Here is a 17,789-nt window from a genome sequence, read left to right on the forward strand (position 1 = left end):
CATCCCAAACACACGTCAAAATCCCAAAAGAAACATTTTGTAATGGCCTTCTCAGTCTCCTGACTTGAACCCCATTGAAAAGTTGGAAACAAAGGATATCAAGGATCTAGGATGATTTTGTATGAAGGAATAGTCTAAGATCTCTCCCAATGTGTTCTCCAACTCATAAAAGATTTTGAGAAAAAGACTCAATGCTGTTATCCTCACAATGTGAGGTACTGAAAGGGTTTGAAAACAGGGGTTTCAATCATTTTGACACCTACTTTATGGAGAAAATAAATGATTACGTGTTAAACAAATCTCTTCCTCTGAGCAATTGTATTAGTATCAAACAATATATTTTCCCAATATTTATTTTACATACAATTTAGCTCAGTATTTTCATTATTTATTTTATACAGTCATTTTTGCTTATCTTTGTCAAGGGTGTCAATAATTTCAGACTCCACTGCATACCAGTATTTCAGTTGTTTCACAGTGGACCTGTAATAATAAGGTTTGGCTCATTGCCAATTGATCTTTTTCGCATTTTGTCTGAAAGCTCATAATTCTTACCCTAGTCAAGACCAGACAGTGGTAAGGTCTTTAATCTGGTGAGCGCTAATGACAGCTTCATAGGGACAAGTACTGTACTACCCTCCCCCTCTTTGCTCCACACCCCCCCATCCATTATGTCCATTTACAGTGGTCCTCACTACATTACCAAACTAAAAAATGCCGCATTTTACACCAAAGTATATTCAATGACCTTCCCATCCAAAAATGAGAAAAAAATGGAATACACAATCAAAGTTACACACACTCTTTTGTAGCACACACTGTAGGTTTGGGTCTAATGAATTCCTAGCCAAACAAAATATGCAAATCCTCTTTGTCCTATAATTCAGGAGAAATCACAAGAGGAGTCAAGAGTGGCAGAGTTACAGAACATGTACCCCTTGAAACGGTGGAAAAACGAATGTTCCATATGATTCAAGTCTCCAAGAATAATATTGATGACTCATAACCAGCACCTTGTTCCTGTATAGACCAGAATGGATATCACATGCAGAAATCCATTGAAGAACACTGAGTTTCACACACTCAACTTCGACAGACAGTATACAGTACACTCTGAGAAAAAAAGGGTTTTAAAAGTGTTCATCAGCTGTCCCCATAAGAGAACCCTTTTGGGTTCCATGTAGAACCAAGGGGTCCTACATAGAATCCAAAAGGTTTCTACCTGGAACCAAAAAGGATTATTCAAAGGTTATGATACCCAGTTTTTTTCTAAGAGTGTACACTGCATTACTCTGGCTGATATCCAAGATATATTTTTGCAGTAAAATGTTGAACTTAGCTGAGGTTTCAAAACAACACAAATGCTTTTCATTTGTTCATTTAAAAAAAAAGTGTGTTTATGTGAATTTTAATCCAATTCAACCTCGCACCCAATTCAACCTTCAACCTCGCATCAAATTATTTTGTTGCAGTCTCATCTCCTGTGAGAGTGGTAAAGATTCAATAGAATTAAAGGCTATAGATCACATAGATCAATGCAGCCATGAGATATATACGTTTCAAATGCAGAGTGATGAATTATACAATAACAATTAAAAAATATATTGTTCCCCCCACACACTTTCACCCACTTTGTCAAAGCAACAGCTGATGGAATTAAGATCACATTTGAAATTTGGCCATGGATGTGTCTGCAAGTGTCTGTGTTTGTGAGCAGAAGAGAAGGTAATATACTGGGTTAAAGGTACCCTCTGTAACATAAATGTCCAGTCAAAATAAAACATGATATTCATGCTCATAGTACTACTACCTGCCTGGATGAAGAAATTAGTTTCAAATCACATGGACAACGCGACACTTCCACAGGTGCCATCATTCCCCGGGGGAATACACGCAAACATGTGATGATCCTTTCGCTAGTCACAACACATCCACAAAAAGTCAAGAGTACTTGTGGAATGCAACACTTGCACGTGGAGAGTGCAACCTTGGGAGGTGAATACAAAGGTTACATCGACCCATGTTGCCATGGAGCCAATGGATGGACATGTTGACAAACTCCCATCGCACCCAATATCTTTCTTTAAGGATTAAAAAAAATCTCCAGGACTTGGTATCAGGGCTCCAAAGTTTGGCAACCTTTAAAGATGTGAAATGTATGAGTGGGTGAGGTATCGATAATGTAATCTGTGTTTTCTGACCCACTGCCCCGATTTCAAATCAATTAAAGGTGTCCTCTACTTGACTTGACCATCAAGTAGAGGACACTGATTTGGTTAACAGCTGAGGAATGGGGCTAGGGAAATTTCACCACTTTCAAATTCATAGACAGAGCTATGGATGCAAGGACTGGTCAGCCATAAGATCAAAACTATAGTTTGAGTCTATACAGTGTTTGTTTACAATGACATTGTTAGCTAAAATTGACAGTTGGGGTACGACAACATTTGAATGACAGTTGATTTAGTTAATTTAAATGTATATAGCATACATTTATATAATTTATTTAACATCATCCTTCCCTATTTGAATAAGCACATTCTCATACACATTTAAACCCATGCACGAAGATACACACAATAACTCAATATCTGATGATCATTTATGAGTATTGATACAAGTTAATAACCAAAGGTATTGAACAAAGCAATCCAGTCCAGTGTGAAAATGACAAATATTACTCCATGAATTACTGTCATATTTCAAACAATGATCAAATCAAGTGTAATTTAAATTCCTATTGTTTTAATTCCTTTGGTATAACACCAGTTTAATTATCTGTCATGTCAGATATCTGCTCGAAACAGTATTCTATTCCAAATGATATTGCTTTATAGGTCCAATAAGATCAACGGTAGCTGTATTGGAATTGAATCTACATTTTTAAACAAATGTTAAACTCAATTGATATCACGTGAATAATTGTACAGGTTGCACGCTGGTTAATTGTCTAGGATAGTTGCGCTTAGGTCGAACAAGCAGTTTGCCTCCCAGGTTCAAATATCTGCTTCATGCCAATGTTTTAGCAAAACAAGCACAGCGCGCTGCCGTGGGAGACGTTTGATATGCGTAACACATCCATTTCTAATGGATTTATTCTCGACATAGAAATCAAGAGATAGGCCAAACAATTTATTGTCTGCGGATCGTTGACGGAGAGTTTAGAGGGGGGGGAGAACAAATCCTACCCGAGTTAGTTGCTCTGCTAGCCGGCCATCAAGTGGCTACATAGAGAAATTCAGGCGCGCGTGCGCGTGTGGAAAGTATCTATCTGGGATGCTGTCTTCCTCGCGCACCCCTCTCTCGCTCGCGCGCTCGGAGCCGCTCGGAGCCGTCGCCAGGAGTGGTAGGCTCCAATTTGACGGCAGCAGCGCTTGCTTTCTAAAGAAAGCTTAGCTCTCACTTTTCAGTCTGTCTCATTACCGCTCTCATTGTTTCTTTCGACAGCGAGAAACGGAGCAGGTACCTACTCTCCTCCTCACCCTGTATTATGAATAGCCTTTTTTTCTTCTTCTTTTTTTTGCTGCTGCACAAATGTTGATTTTAGCACTTTTTCTTTTTGGGAACCTCGATTCTAACGGAATTTGTTGTGGCTGTTTTGGTGTCTTCTCTCTTTCAGTTCACTTGGAGTCTATTTGGAATAAGAAAGCATTGCTGTTTTCTGACTGGAGAGAAGAAAGATAAGACTCCTCTGGATTTCCTAAGGAATTTTATCGGAACGCCTTGGTAAGTGGTCCTTCGCGTCGCATAGAAAGAGGTCAGGTTATCACTATTGATAAATCCCAGTTTGCCCGACATGAGTGTACAATTCAATCACTTATCATTTATTCTCCCTTTTGTCGTTTAATTACAGTTACCGTGGCTTTTGAATTCATCAGCTGGGGTATATAGTAAGTAGCATTTAGACTTTTTCTCGCATTATTATCTGCAGAGATGTTGCCTACTTTACAGGCTTTTAGAAGTGTCGGGTTCATGAGTTGTGTAAGCAATATTTTAGCAAATGATGTATTGTTGGCGTGTTATTATTGACATGCCATGAGCAGACATTTCAGCTCATCATGGAAGTACGATGTCGGATGCTTTTCAGACGAGCACTTGTTCACTCTGCTTCACCATGCCCGCTCATATATGAAGATATCTGTTCAGCTACCTGCACACTACAGGACTCCCATTTTTAATATTAAATGTTTGCCTTAAATAGCCTGGGTTTATCTCCCAAAGAGATCGGGAGAGGTGGTCCATGTATGCCGGGGATGGCAACTTTGATGGGGGGGGCACCAAAACTCACACCCACCACATATGCCGTCAACTGATTTGTGCATTATATTCGTGCAGTTAAAAGACTTAACTATCTTAACGAAATGCATTATACTATTAGCCAGGTTATATACCATTAGCGCCCCCCACTTTTCCTGCAATTCTACACATTTTGCCAAGAGGTCAGGGCCCCTGGGCACGTGCCCTGCATGCCCGGTTGGTATTCGGGACATGATTACTAGAAGTTTAGATAGCTGGCTAGACCTAACTCCCCAATAAATAAAAAAATCCCACTGACATGGCTAATTGAGTGACTGTCAGTGACTAAGAGACAAACTTGAAATTGCACCTTGTGTATTCTCCTATTCTAACGCTTAACAGTAAGTTGAGAACCCTAATATATATATTTTTTAAATGGTCAAGGGCCCCATTTTTGGAAGTTAATCCACCCACTGCCTGCCAGTTGTCCATCCCTGATGCATATCTGTTGTCCACATGGTTGATGAAAACGAAGCTATGATGCTCCCCTTTTTTAAATCTTTTTTTTGTTGTATATATGTTAAATATCACAGAACATGTGGGGAAACGTCTCTTGAAAGGTGCTGCTCTTTGTGTTAGGGAGGTGCATTGGGAGGGGCTGGGGTGTGTCGGCTACTGTATGTATGTGTAAAATCATCACTTGGGGGTGTAAAGTTATTCCAGTGGTGTCATGTCCAGAGAGAGAGAGAGAGTGTGTGTGTGTGTGGTGTGTGTGTGTGCGCGCGCACACACTCGCTGTTCACCATTGGATAGACTCTTTACATGTCAAATATTATTGTACAATCACTGCTGATTGACATAAATAGCACTGCCCACTGCTGCACTGAGAGGGGGCATGTTTGTTTGCCCTCCATCAATGTCATGTGAATCCGCAGCATTTACTACATTCTGTGTTGCGTTCTTTTCCGCGGAGAGTGTTGAGTGGTTTATCCCGCGTAATCATGTCTCTCAAATTTGAACTCCGATCAAATCAGTGCAATGGCAGTGTATCAAATCAAAAGTCGACTAATTGAATGACCTCACAATGAAACAGCTGTTGGTCTCGACCATTGAAACCCTTGGAGGGTGGCGCTACAACCACCTTTCCGTTAACAGCGTGCTTCCTATACACCCAGGAGAGGCAGTTGTGAAAAGCGAAAGAAGGCAAGTGGAATGTCATACATCTCTCCGCTGTACAGCAGAGTGACACAGGGTTAAGTGAGAATGACCATAAAGGTAATGTGATAGCGTTATAGGTCTCTCTCTCCCCCGGGGAGGTGGAGGGAGGACAGTGTAGCTCATCAATATGGACCACTGCAATGAGTCAATCATGATGTGGACACAATTACATTGTTAACCATGACCATATTGTATTATTCAAGCTGTGTTATTCAGAGTTACTCTACCATATTTGAGGGTTATATTTTGCATAGCAGAGAGATGTCAGCACTAAGGTTATCTTTGTGGATAGAGATGGCACGATTTAGGCTTGGCTGCGCTAATGTGGCCCTCGTGTAGCAGTTTTTCTGGTGTTGACCATATTTAGTTAGAGCTATCTCATGCTGTAGATGCAAAGAATAGCTTACATGGAAGTGTCTGTCTGTCTGCTTGCAATATTGGGGCCATTGTTATTTTATCATCAAACTATGAATGAAGTGTTAATATGGACGCTACGTAAATATGAATTTATACCGCCACGTCTAATCTCCTTAGCTGGGCTTTAAAATGGTGACGCCGTCATGTCTCGGTAGATGTTTTGAAGTCGTCTCCTATTTGACCTTGTTTGATTGAGGAAAGTCGACTATACCCTCGAGTAGCACAGCAAGATCACACACGTGATTGACATCACGGCACTACAGAAAGCACAGCAGTTTCACACACATTTCTTTACGTGTTACATAATTCATCATCATCTAGTGAGGCACTACAGTATTTTTTTTTTCTAAGATGAAAAGACAAAGGACTGACTTTGGAAGCAAGCAGGAAGGCAGTGAAATGTATTTGATCATGCATGCACCTGTCCATTCTAAGCGGTACAGTGGGAACCTGCTAACAAGAAGAGGAGCATCATACTGCCAGTGGCAAGAGCGAAAAATACATAAATCCCTCACAGCAACTGGAATACAAGTTGACATTGCAGCATGTATTTCCTACTACTAGCTCAGCTATCCCTTCCAGGTTGAATTGCAACTTGGCTGAGGCATTCATGAGACTAGTGCTTTAGGAGATGTGAGGGAACATTCAGTTTTTCTCTGGGAAAGGGGATTTTCAACTTTCACTATTGTCACTCTCTTTTTTTTTTCTCGGCAAGTCATTTTCACGCATTAGTCCCAGGTAAGTATTTTTCCCGCCATCCGTTCCCGGCAGCAGCAGTCCCATTTCATAAATTGCCCACCATTTGACAATTTTCTCCCGTCTTCTCCCTGAGTCCTACTCCCTGAGTCTATTTGCTTGTCTTGCGTCCATCAACAAGATATTAGTTAGCTGGAGAAAGGCAGCTCTTGCTCACGTGCTTGCTGAGTGGCGGTCGAGCATTAACTCCACATTGCTGCAAAGCTCTTCCCACCTTTAATCATCCTTCAACACCGATAGCTCGACTGTGCGGCTCTGTTGAACACACTTTCAGGACTTTTACCTGTTCTTTTTTTTCTCCCTGGAGAGAAAGACTGGGAGAAAGGGATTCAACATATAATTATGGTTTATGAAATCCTTCCAGGTGATGTAATCGGGCCATGGCTAAGTGTTAGCAGAGGATTGCCATAACAGCAGCAAATAAACAAGTATCAAACTACTTTTGACGACTAACTCACTTTAGTATGTAGATGTTTGTTTCCATGCTGAGACAATAGTCTGATTTAACTAATGATCAGTAGTATTGGAAGGATATGGACTGTGCAAGTGTCCATATTCCCAGCCACTGATTGCAGACATTATCGGCAGTAGAATCCTGCAGTAGAATTTAATTTGCATTTTTAGTAGACTTACAGGAGCAATTAGGGTTAAGCGCCTTGCTGAAAGGCTCATCCGACACATTTCTCACCTAGTCGGCTCGGAGGCCTTTCAGTTACTGGTCCAACACTCTTGACTGCAATGCTACCTGCCGCCCTCTTTCCCTAGTTCTCTCCACAGTTACGGTAGGCTCATATGTAAGTTACAGCTAGCATACACGGTACTTACAGCTAGCATACACGGTACTTACAGCTAGCATACACGGTACTTACAGCTAGCATGCACGGTACTTACAGCTAGCATGCACGGTACTTACAGCTAGCATACACTGTACTTACAGCTAGCATACACGGTACTTACAGCTAGCATACACGGTACTTACAGCTAGCATACACGGTACTTACAGCTAGCATACACGGTACTTACAGCTAGCATACACGGTACTTACAGCTAGCATACACGGTACTTACAGCTAGCATACACGGTACTTACAGCTAGCATACACGGTACTTACAGCTAGCATACACGGTACTTACAGCTAGCATACACGGTACTTACAGCTAGCATACACGGTACTTACAGCTAGCATAAACGGTACTTCTGTGATGTCCACATGTTCTCCGCATACTGTAACTAACGCACCTTGAATACAAGCCCACTTGTTCTGACACATCGGATGGCCAACTCCCAGGGGGCCGTTTTATAATGAGGACGTACTGACGGATGCACCTGGCGCAGGCGCTTTCAGGAAATGTTGGTTCATCCCGAGGAGAAAAAAAACAAAAAAGTTTCTGCCCGACCAACATGAGGCAAGAAATCTCTCTCCTTCTGTCACATCGCCTCGCCTCTCACTGTGGCAACAAAAAGGTTTGATTCATCCTGTCTGCTTCTTACACTTTTGGGATGTGGCGCGTTTTCTTATTTGGGGCCTTACGTCTTTGCTTGCCAACGTTTCTCATCACCTGAAGAGTGTCTGCTGGATTTGAAAATGTGAAAAAATATACATATGGGTTGTCCCTCTGAGGCCCCTGAACCAAATGACTCCCCAGATGGGCTTCTTTTGGCACAGGGTGTCATATCACCAAGACCCTCCCCTTCAAGCCTAAAAGATGACTTCAGTATACAGTAAGTCCCTGTCAGAAGTTGTCACGTCATGCAACACCATTTTATGGATAGTGGTACAACTGCTCCCAGGCTTGGTAGCTGTTTTAGCCGGTGGTGTTAGTGCATTGAGAATCGTGTGTGTGTGTGTGTGTGTGTGTGTGTGTGTGTGTGTGTGTTTTGAATGGTTTGTTGTGGGGGTGGGGCCGTGTTGATTTACAACCGGATCCCTCATGCAGATTTTTCAATACAGACATCAGCTGTCTGGAGATTTATAGTTGATGGATGCACACGCATCTAATCAACTGTTTCAATCACATACTACATACAGTACACCGTGCATGATCAATTTAATTCACACACAGGACAACATACAGGCAGACACACAAACAAAGCACACACACACAAAAAGATTGATTGGAAAAGTTGCTTGAAAGGAAACGTCACCTGCACTTCTGCCCACCCGCTTATTTATCAGCCATTTGGCGCCGCTCGTAAATCAGACATTTATTAAGTTGTTAAATGACTACTATTGCCATTAAGCCTGATGTATATGACACGGTAGGAGGGAACGTGAGGTATTGCTGTTTCTTCTGGCTATTCAATTAAATTAGGTTTTTTAAGCCTGTTTTCCCTTTTTTCTCTCTACTTCACCCCTCTCTCCTCTTTCCTTCACCCCTCTCTCCTTAACCCTCTCTCCTCCCTCCTTCACCCCTCTCTCCTTCACCCTTCTTCTCTCCTCGCTTCTTCACCCCTGTCTCCTCTCTTCTTCACCCTTCTCTCCTCTCTCCTTCACCCCTCTCTCCGCTCTCCTTCACCCCTCTCTCCGCTCTCCTTCACCCCTCTCTCCGCTCTCCTTCACCCCTCTCTCCGCCCTCCTTCACCCCTCTCTCCGCTCTCCTTCATCCCTCTCTCCGCTTTCCTTCACCCCTCTCTCCGCTCTCCTTCACCCCTCCTCGCTCTTCTCCACCCCTCCCTCCGCTCTTCTTCACCCCTCCCTCCGCTCTTCTTCACCCCTCCCTCCGCTCTTCTTCACCCCTCCCTCCGCTCCTCTTTACCCCTCCCTTCGCTCTTCTTTACCCCTCTTCTTTACACCTCCCTCCGCTCTTCTTTAACCCTCCCTCCACTCTTCTTCACCCCTCTCCTCCCTTCTCTTCTCTTCTTCCCTCTCTCCTTCACCCCTCTCTCCTCTCTTCTTCACCCCTCCCTCCACTCTTCTTCACCCCTCTCTCCGCATCTTCACCCCTCCCTCCGCTCCTCTTTACCCCTCCCTTCACTCTTCTTTTCCCCACTCTTCTTTACACCTCCCTCCGCCTTCTTTAACCCTCCCTCCACTCTTCTTCACCCCTCTCCTCCTTCTCTTCTCCTCTTCCCTCTCTCCTTCACCCCTCTCTCCTCTCTTCTTCACCCCTCTCTCCTCTTCTTCACCCCTCTCTCCTTCTCTCCTTCACCCCTCTCTCCTCTCTCCTTCACCCCTCTCTCCTCTTCTTACCCCCCCTCCTCTCTCCTTCACCCCTCTATCCTCTCTTCTTCCCTCTCTCCTCTCTTCTTCACGCCTCTCTCATCTACCCCTCTCTCCTTCACCGCTCTCTCCTCTCTTCTTCACCCCTCTCTTCTCTTCTTCCCCTCTCACCTCTCTTCTTCACCCCTCTGTCCTCTCTTCTTCACCCCTCTGTCCTCTCTTCTTCACCCCTCTCTCTTCTTCACCCCTCTCTCTTCTTCACCACTCTCTCCTCCTCTTCTTCCCTCTCTCCCCTCTTCTTCACCCCTCTCTCTTCTCTCCTTCACCCCTCTCTCTTCTCTCCTTCACCCCTCTCTCCTCCACCCCTCTGTCCTCTCTTCTTCACCCCTCTCCTTCTGTCCTCTCTTCTTCACCCCTCTCCTTCTGTCCTCTCTTCTTCACCCCTCTCCTTCTGTCCTCTCTTCTTCACCCCTCTCCTCTCTTCTTCACCCCTCTCCTTCTCTCCTCTCTTCTTCACCCCTCTCCCCCTCTCTCCTCTCTTCTTTCACCCCTCTCCTCTCTCTCCTCTCTTCTTCACCCCTCTCCCCTCTCTCTCTCTCCTTCACCTCTCTCCTCTCTCCTTCACCCCTCTCTCCTCTCTCTCTCCCCTCTCCTTCACCCCTCTCCTCTCTCCTTCACCACTCTCTCCTTCACCCCTCTCTCCTCTCTTCTTCACCCCTCTCTCCTCTATTCTTCACCCCTCTCTCCTTCACCCCTCTCTCCTCTCTTCTTCACCCCTCTCATCCTTCTCTCCTCTCTTCTTCACCCCTCTCTCCTCTCTCCTTCACCCCTCTCTTCTCTCTTCTTTACCTCTCCCTCCGCTCTTCTTTACCCCTCCCTCCACTCTTCTTTACCCCTCCCTCCGCTCTTCTTCACCCCTCCCCTTCACCCCTCTGTCCTCTGTTCTTCACCCCACTCTCCTCTCTTCTTCACCCCTCTCTCCTCTCTTCTCCCCTCTCTCCCCTCTCCTTCACCCTTCTCTCCTCTCTCCTTCACCCCTCTCTCCTTCACCCCTCTCTCCTTCTCTCCTCTCTTCTTCACCCCTCTCTCCTCTCTTCACCCCTCCCTCCTTCTCTTCTCTTCTTCCCTCTCTCCCCTCTCCTTCACCCTTCTCCCCTCTCTCCTTCACCCCTCTCTCCTTCACCCTTCTCTCCTCTCTCCTTCACCCCTCTCTCTCCTTCTCTCCTCTCTCCTCCACCCCTCTCTCTTCTCTTCTTCACCCCTCTCTTCTTCACCCCTCTCTCTTCTCTTCTTCACCCCTCTCTTCTTCACCCCTCTCTCCTCTCTTCATCACCCCTCTCTCCTCTCTTCTTTATCCCTCTCTCCTTCACCCCTCCCTCCTCTCTCCTTCACCCCTCTGTCCTGCACCCCTCTGTCCTCTCTTCTTCACCCCTCTCTCTTCTTCGCCCCTCTCTCTGCTCTCCTTCACTGCTCTCTCTGCTCTCCTTCACCCCTCTGTCCTGCACCCCTCTGTCCGCTCTCCTTCACCCCTCTCTCCTTCTCTCCTCTCTCTTCACCCCCTCTCCTCTCTTAACCCCTCACCTCTCTTCACCCCTCTGTACTTCACCCCTCTGTCCTCTCTTCTTCACCCTTCTCTCCTCTTCTTCACCCCTCTCTTCTTTACCTCCCCTCTCTTCTTCGCCCCTTTCTCCTCTCTTCTTTGCCCCTCTCTTCTTCGCCCCTTTCTCCTCTCTTCTTCGCCCCTCTCTCCTCCGCCCCTCTCTCCTCTCTCCTCTCTCCTTAACCCCTATCTCCTCTCTTCTTCACCCCTTCCTCCGCTCTCCTTCACCCCTCTCTCCTTCACCCATTTCTCCTCTCTCCTTCACCCCTCTCACCTTCACCCATCTCTCCTCTCTTCTTCACCCCTCTCTCTTCTTCACCCCTCTCTTCTTCACCCTTCCCACCGCTCTCTCCTTCACCCTCTCTCCTCTCTCCTTCACCCTCTCTCCTCTCTCCTTCACCCTCTCCTCTCTCCTTCACCCCTCTCTCCTCTCTCCTTCACCCCTCTCTCCTCTCTTCTTCACCCCTCTCTCTCCTTCACCCCACCCTCCACTGTCCTTCACCCCTCTGTGGTTCACCCCTCTGTCCTTCACCCCTCTGTCCTCTCTTCTTCACCCCTCTCTCCTTCTTTTCTTTATCCCTCTCTCCTTCACCCCTCCCTCCTCTCTCCTTCACCCCTCTCTCCGCTCTTCTTCACCCCTCTCTCCTCTCTCCTGCACCCCTCTGTCCTGCACCCCTCTGTCCTCTCTTCTTCACCCCTCTCTTCTTCGCCCCTCTCTCCGCTCTCCTTCCCTGCTTTCTCTGCTCTCCTTCACCCCTCTGTCCTGCACCCCTCTGTCCGCTCTCCTTCACCCCTCTCTCCTCTCTTAACCCCTCTCCTCTCTTCACCCCTCTGTACTTCACCCCTCTGTCCTCCACTTCTTCACCCTTCTCTCCTCTTCTTCGCCCCTCTCTCCTCCGCCCCCTCTCTCCTCTCTCCTTAACCCCTATCTCCTCTCTTCTTCACCCCTTCCTCCGCCTCTCCTCTTCACCCCTCTCTCCTTCACCCATCTCTCCTCTCACCTTCACCCATCTCTCCCCTTCACCTTCACCCATCTCCTCTCTCTCCTTCACCCCTCTCTCACCTTCACCCATCTCTCCTCTCTCTTCACCCCTCTCTCCTCTTCTTCACCCCTCTCCTCTTCTTCACCCCTCTCTTCTTCACCCTTCCCACCGCTCTCCTTCACCCTCTCTCCTCTCTCCTTCACCCTCTCTCCTTCACCCTCTCTCCTCTCTTCTTCACCTCTCTCCTTCACCCCACCCTCCACTGTCCTTCACCCCTCTGTGGTTCACCCCTCTGTTCTTCACCCCTCTGTCCTCTCTTCTTCACCCCTCTCTCCTTCGCCCCTCTCTCTGCTTTTCTTCGCCCCTCTCTCCTCTCTTCTTCACCCTGCTCTCCTCTCTTCTTCGCCCCTCTCTCCTCTCCTCGTGGCGTTGCTCTGATAAAATTTAGAAGAGCAGGGATTGATTGCGGGGATGAAGCACAGTGGACCGAGGGGAACACTGCAACGGCTCTATGTTACTGCGGATCAATTCTCGCCTTTGCATACTGTAGAGACTTATACCACCAGACTTAAGCTTTATTCTTTGCTCGGCCTGAAGTGAGGATACACTGTTTACTTCCAAGCACGCAAGCGTGTCAAAGGCGATAACGTGTATGGCTTAACCCAGGGCCTAATGTATTTGTTTGGACTCTGTATAAAACCAGTTGCTTATTTAATACAAAGCAATACCATAGGGATTATTAGAATATGTCTGAATAGGAAGTAGGCCATAGAGGTGAAATTTAGGTGAAATTGCCTGTAGGTCATTTAAAAAAAATTATATCTTGGTTTGGTTTCTACTCAACTTGAAGAAAATGATGTGGCTGGGTTCACTGCTCAGCACACTTTGAGCAGAGATGAAGTGACTAGTCTTGAATGCTACTGTACTCAGTTGTTTTGCGCGTTACATAATTTCACTGGAAGGCAAGTAGTGCCTCCAACCCAGGGTCAGCCAAGCATGCTTTTGAAATTCACCTCAACTGAGAACCGTGGTGGATATGTCCCCCCACCCCCTTTAGCGTACTTTGCTTTCGCCTGCAGGGAACCAGCAGCAGTCTTGTGCTCACGCTGGGAAAAGTGGATTCCTCTCGGCCATACATTGCAGAATCTCGCCAATAAGACAAAAAATGACTGAAAGAGAAAAGGCAAGATAAGGGAAGACTCTTGACTATCACCTTGTTGCCAGAATCTAGGCCTTTGTGTGGTTGGAGAACTGTGCTAATTAGCGATACATGTTAGCATGATAGATCATGGCCATGTGATGCTGTATTAAGCGCTAGCATGGCCAATGATTTTCTTTTTGCCACGTCCAAAGGGAAAACGCCAACCCCATTGTATGTTTTGACCTTCTTTGTGGTCTGCGTGTACAGTACAACACCAGAGGGGGATACTGTAAGACTGCTTGTTTCGCTACTAGCCCCTCTGAAGGTTTTCAGAGGGCAGCGATAGGTTGAGTGTTAGCATTGTGTCATCCAGGAGGAACAGAGCAGGACGAAGAAAGAAAGAAAGGAAAGAATATTGCAGGCATGCCGGTGCCAGGCAACTCTGTACAGGTCGATGTTGCTCCCCCCCCCCGACCCGAACATGAGAAATCAATTAGACACTCACTTGTTATCCGAGGGACTTTCACTGTGAGGGAGAGGATGGAGAGAATCAGAAAGAAAGAAGAATGGAGGAGGGAGGTGAACAAGAATGACGGCGCAGCCTGTTCGCTGTAAAAAAAGATCTGGACCCATGTGACCTGCTGCTAACACCTAACCGTTTCAGGCCAGGTCCCAATACACTGGAATGATTTCCTTTATGGTCCAAAATACTAACCTGCTGAAAGCCTTTGTTGGGGTTTCTACCAGGATTGGAGTCCACATTCAGCCAATTCACAAGGTTAATTGCAATTCCAATTAAATAATGGAAAAGTTCAATTTATTTACAATGAGGGCTTTCGATTTGTTACATTGTTGTCCTTGTGAGGTAAAATGTATATGAGCCTAACCCAGGTATCAACCAAACTGCTCTCTCTTATCAAGTCCTTTCTGATCAGTAGCCAGGAAGGACAGGGGATGGGGAAAGGATGCTATTGTGAGAGTATTGGAACATAGCCGTACTGCTGAGTCCTTTCTGATCAGTAGCCAGGAAGGATGGGGGATGGAGATAGGATACTATTTTGAGGATATCGTGAAGTAGCCTTACTGTTGTCCTTGCTTACCTCTCCCTACCAGCAGCCTCGGGGCACTCCGAGCACTATGCTGTAATTACACGTCAGACCTTTCACCCTCTTACTTCATGGCTGATACTACAGGGACGTTGTCGGCGTGCTAGGGCATACAGTACTAGCATTTCTTACTGAAACCACGAGGGGCACAGTTGGTCTTTGTTATATTATTAACACCTCATGGCATCAGTATTATGTCTGTGAATATGCTGGTTTTGTAAACAGGCCACTGTGGAAGAGGATTCTGTACTGTACTTATAAAAGGACCGTTGTTTGGGAGTTGGTTTGAAAGCAGAGGAGATCATTGAGGGACTATTTGAATGTTTTTCATAGGTATTTGTGTGTTGTTGTTAGTTTAGGTACTGATTATTTTTGCATGTTCTTCATCGGGCAATATTTATTTTGCTGAAACCACTTTGATTTAATTGAATCTTACAGCGACGAACCTTAAAACTGCTGCTAAATTAGATCAATTTAATCGTTTTGTGACATTAGACAATGACTATTCTACTAAGAATATCTCTTTGTTATTGACTATTCCACTGAGAATATATTTGAGTTATTGACGATTCCACTTAGAATATTTTCTTTGTGTTTATATTTTGACGTTTGTATCACTTTACCAAAATGGCAAGAGGTCTTCAATTATGCTCAGCACAAATGGTTAATTTTCCATTTAAAATGCATACATTATGGATTTCCCGGAGATCCAGAGAAAATGACCTTACATAATTGAATGAGATGTTTGAAATAAATGGCCTAATGAATCTTAATGCATCTTAATGTAATATTTGATTGAATGGGGCTTAGCCATGTAAATACAGCGGTCTCGAGCGTACCACTGTCAATGGATTCCACTAGGCCCTAGGGTTCTCTCTTTGATCGCGTCGAAAAGAAGCTGCTTTTTGATCATGCCACACCTCCGACATAAATCTACCCTTACGAACGACAGCTCAGAAAAAGAGGAGAGTATAATCTGTACGGACACATAAGCACAGGAGAGCAACCCAGCTGTCATACCACCTTGTATCCCATTACTGGCTTGCCTCTGGAGCTAAGCAGGGGGGAGATTGGTCAATCCTTGCATGGGAGACCAGATACCGCTGGAAGTGGTGTTGGAGGGCTAGTAGGGGCTGTCTTCCCCCTGGTCTAAGGATACATCAATGACCCAGGGTAATGAGTAGAGGTGCTATAGCCCTGGTGTCTTGGTCAAGGAGACATCAATGCCCAAGGGTAATGAGTAGAGGTGCTATAGCCCTGGTGTCTTGGTCAAGGAGACATCAATGCCCCAGGGTAATGAGTAGAGGTGCTATAGCCCTGGTGTCTTGGTCTAAGGAGACATCAATGCCCCAGGGTAATGAGTAGAGGTGATATAGCCCTGGTGTCTTTGTCAAGGAGACATCAATGCCCAAGGGTAATGAGTAGAGCTGCTTTTGCCCTGGTGTCTTTGTCAAGGAGACATCAATGCCCAAGGGTAATGAGTAGAGGTGCTATAGCCCTGGTGTCTTTGTCAAGGAGACATCAATGCCCCAGGGTAATGAGTAGAGGTGCTATAGCCCTGGTGTCTTGGTCAAGGAGACATCAATGCCCCAGGGTAATGAGTAGAGGTGCTATAGCCCTGGTGTCTTGATCAAGGAGACTTCAATGCCCAGGGTAATGAGTAGAGGTGCTATAGCCCTGGTGTCCAGTTCTAAATCCCCCACCTGGCCTTTCAAACTATCTTGGCCACCTAATTATCCCCAGCTTCCATTGGCCCTATCCTCCTTTGCAACTTCCCCAGGTCTTTCCAGTAAAAGAGAACTGGTAAAATTATATTCTCTGATTTTAATAGAAAAATCAAATAAAATGTGTTACAACCAATTACACTGTACCTTTTTTGAGCTCTCTCTCCCCCCTCTTCCTTAACGACGTACTACCAGTAGGTGATTGTCATCGGTGAGCAGCACTGAAAAGGGTAAATTCAGTTTGACAGATAGGGCTGGTCTCGCACTGAGTGAAATGGAAAAGGCTTTTGATAGCAGAAAGCCTAAATGTCGATGCTGGGCTACAGAGCTGCCAGGATTAATGACCATGAAATGCAGCACACTTTAGGTGAATATACTATATAGTAACGTAAAAACAAATGGACAGTTTTTTTTTAAAGACAGTTTTGTAAGAGAAATCAAAGTACTACCAGTATTTCACAAACAGAAAAGCAAAACTTTACTGTAATAGTTAACTATGTATACTGAACTGCTATTTTGTATTATTTAACCTTTATTTAACTAGGAAAGTGAGTTAAGAACACATTTTTATTTACAATGACGGCCTACCTCAGCCAAACCTGGACAATGCTGAGCCATTTGTGCGCCGCCCTATGGGACTTCCAATCACGGCCGGATGTGATACAGCCTGGATCCAAACCAGGGACTGTAGTGACACGTCTTGCACTGAAATTCTGTGCCTTAGACCGCTGCGCCACTCGTGAGCCCTGCTAACTGAGGTAGAATGACTTAGGACTGGGCTGTATATTGTATTTTACTATTGTATTGATGCTTTGACTGGTTTGGGTTTTTACTTTACCTTCTATTATGGTACTTCAATGTTTGGTTAGTTAAATGTGATACGCAACCCCTGTCCCCTGGAAACACTGACCAACACTTTGGTTCCTACCTTGTCAATAAATCCTCCCTGGCTTAGTCATGTCAAACAACAATGTATTCAAGGTCCTGCCTACTATATTCCGACTAATTTTTTCCATGATTCCAACAATTCACCAATTAAGGTCTAAATATTTTGCAATTATCATGCAGCCCTGCATGACACAGAGTGGAAATTATAAAAAGTGCAGGAAATCCTTAATTTTTTCTTTTGTTTGAAGTTGGATTGAACAGTATAAAACAATCAGAATGGACAGAGCCCCATTAAAATCACTTATGAAAAGGGTGGGGGGTGGTGGGGATCACTTATAATTTGTGTTGCAAACCTAGGGTTATGAAATGCTCAAAAAAAATATTTTAATAATTTAGTAAACTAAGTTGACTTTCTTTACACCCTGCTAGCTCTGACCTTGCTGATAGCTACTTTATTGAGGAAAAATGTACTTGCCATGACTGTGATACAGTGCATTTGGAAAGTATTCAGACCCCTTAACTTTCTCCACATTTTGTTATGTTACAGCCTTATACTAAAA

At 45.2% G+C, this 17,789-nt stretch overlaps 1 protein-coding gene across 39 annotated transcripts in view; it reads left to right on the forward strand.

The window, feature by feature from the left end:
- The first annotated feature begins 3,340 nt into the window (after window positions 1-3,340).
- Window positions 3,341-17,789, forward strand: part of LOC112214694 (receptor-type tyrosine-protein phosphatase delta) — a 905,847-nt gene continuing 891,398 nt past the window's right edge. For 29 of the 39 annotated variants that reach the window (XM_042298333.1, XM_042298345.1, XM_042298336.1 and 26 more), the window contains exons 1-3: window positions 3,341-3,462; window positions 3,620-3,726; window positions 3,854-3,890. The gene's annotated coding sequence lies outside the window, so the exon portion shown is untranslated. The remainder of the gene's footprint in view (window positions 3,463-3,619; window positions 3,727-3,853; window positions 3,891-17,789) is intronic. The other 10 variants (XM_042298352.1, XM_042298354.1, XM_042298355.1 and 7 more) reach the window with 2 other exon arrangements.

The sequence above is a fragment of the Oncorhynchus tshawytscha genome, linkage group LG15 (assembly GCF_018296145.1).
Source record: "Oncorhynchus tshawytscha isolate Ot180627B linkage group LG15, Otsh_v2.0, whole genome shotgun sequence".
Taxonomy (NCBI): Eukaryota; Metazoa; Chordata; class Actinopteri; order Salmoniformes; family Salmonidae; genus Oncorhynchus; species Oncorhynchus tshawytscha.